A 1,750-nucleotide genomic window follows, 5' to 3' on the forward strand; every position below is an offset into this window, starting at 1 on the left:
GTTATTGTATGTAGGTGTGGAGGTTAGAGGACAACTTTGGGTATTTTAGGAGCCATCTATCTTGTTTCCTGAGACAGAGTCTCTCATTGGCCTGCATCTTGCCAAGTAGGCTCGCCTGGCTGGCCAGAAAGTTCTGTCTCCACTTCCTCAGCACTGGGATTAAAGCATGGGTCACAACACCAGGCTTCTTTCGTGGGTTGTGGTGGCTGAACACAAGCCCAGATGCTTGTAAGGCAAGACTTTACCAACCGAGATACCCTCCGAGTCCTGTTTGTTTTAGCGTATGTCTATATATGTGTTTGTATTTGTATATGTATGCACATGTGTGTGAAGGCCAGAGGTCAATATTCAGTGTCATTCCTCAGAAGTTTCCACCTAGTTTTATGAAACAGGATCTTTCATGGGCCAAGGTTTGCAGATTATGCAAGGCTGGGGCTCACAAGTCTAAGGGATTTACCTGAGTCTGCCTCCTCCAAACTGGGATTAAAAGTACACAGGGCCTATGGGAAGCTTGGCAAGTTCTCACGCTTGTGCAGCAAGCACCTTTTCCTTAGTCCCTTGTTTGCTTTGTTTTAAAACAGGGTTTTGCACCAGGTGGTGATGGTGTATACCTTTAATTTCAGCATTTGGCAGGCAGAGGCAGAAGCAACTCTGAGTCTGAGGCTAGCCTGGTCTACAGAGTGGGTACCAGGATAGCCAGGGCTACAGAGAGAAACCCTGTCTTGAAAAACCCAAGAAAAGAGAGGGGGGGAGGGGAGGGAGGAGAGAGAGAGAGAGAGAGAGAGAGAGAGAGAGAGAGAGAGAGAGAGAAACAGGTTTTGTTATGCAGCACACGCTGATGTCAAGTGCATGGCAATCCAATCCCGCCTCAGCCTCCTGAGCCCTGGGATTCTAGACACCACCATACCTAGCTGTCTCCAAGTACTTTGTCATTTTCAAAATAAGCTGCTATACCAGACTTTCCAGCTGGACAGCGTGTACTTTGAGAACAGAGCTTGGCCTTACGCCATTTTGTGTATTTCCAGGGCTGTGAGACCTTGCTTGGTTGAATGAGTGAAGGAATAAATGTTCTAGGTCAGTGTTAACCAATAGAGCAGCCGCAAACCACATGTGGAGCTCCTGAATGTAGCAGATCTAAATTTGGACGTGTTGTAAGAATAAAATACAGGGTAGATTTCAAAGAGACTGTGAAGAAAAGTAAAATGTTTCATTGATATTTTTATATTGATTAAATATAGCAGAGTATTCAATTTGTCTCTTTTTATGCTAATTCTTTTAATTAAAATGTGTGTGTGTGTGTGTGTGTGTGTGTGTGTGTGTGTGTGTGTGTGTGTGTGTGTAATCCTAGGGATACTGAGATCTAGGTTTCTGGGGATCCAGTATGACTATGTAGTCTAGGCTGTATTACTCCCTCTGTAGACCAGGCTGGCCTTGAACCCAGAGATCCACCTGCCTCTGCCTCATGAGTACTGAAATTAAAGGTATGTGCCACCAGGCCCAGATGAAGCACCCAGGTTTTTGGGTTTTTGTTGTTGTTTTAATGGTTTTTTTTTTTTCAAGACAGAGTTTCTCTGTGTAGCCCTGGCTGTCCTGGAAGTCTCTCTGTAAACCAGGTTAGCTTTGAACTCAAAGCCTTGGCTGCCTCTGCCCCCTGAGCACTAAAGATGTGCGGCACCACTGCCCAGCTACGCCCAGCTTTTTAATGCTTGGGGAGTTGAAAAGAATTGTATGTTTTTAAAGTTGTGACTTA

The sequence above is a fragment of the Rattus rattus genome, chromosome 9, assembly GCF_011064425.1.
Source record: "Rattus rattus isolate New Zealand chromosome 9, Rrattus_CSIRO_v1, whole genome shotgun sequence".
In the NCBI taxonomy this organism is placed as follows: domain Eukaryota; kingdom Metazoa; phylum Chordata; class Mammalia; order Rodentia; family Muridae; genus Rattus; species Rattus rattus.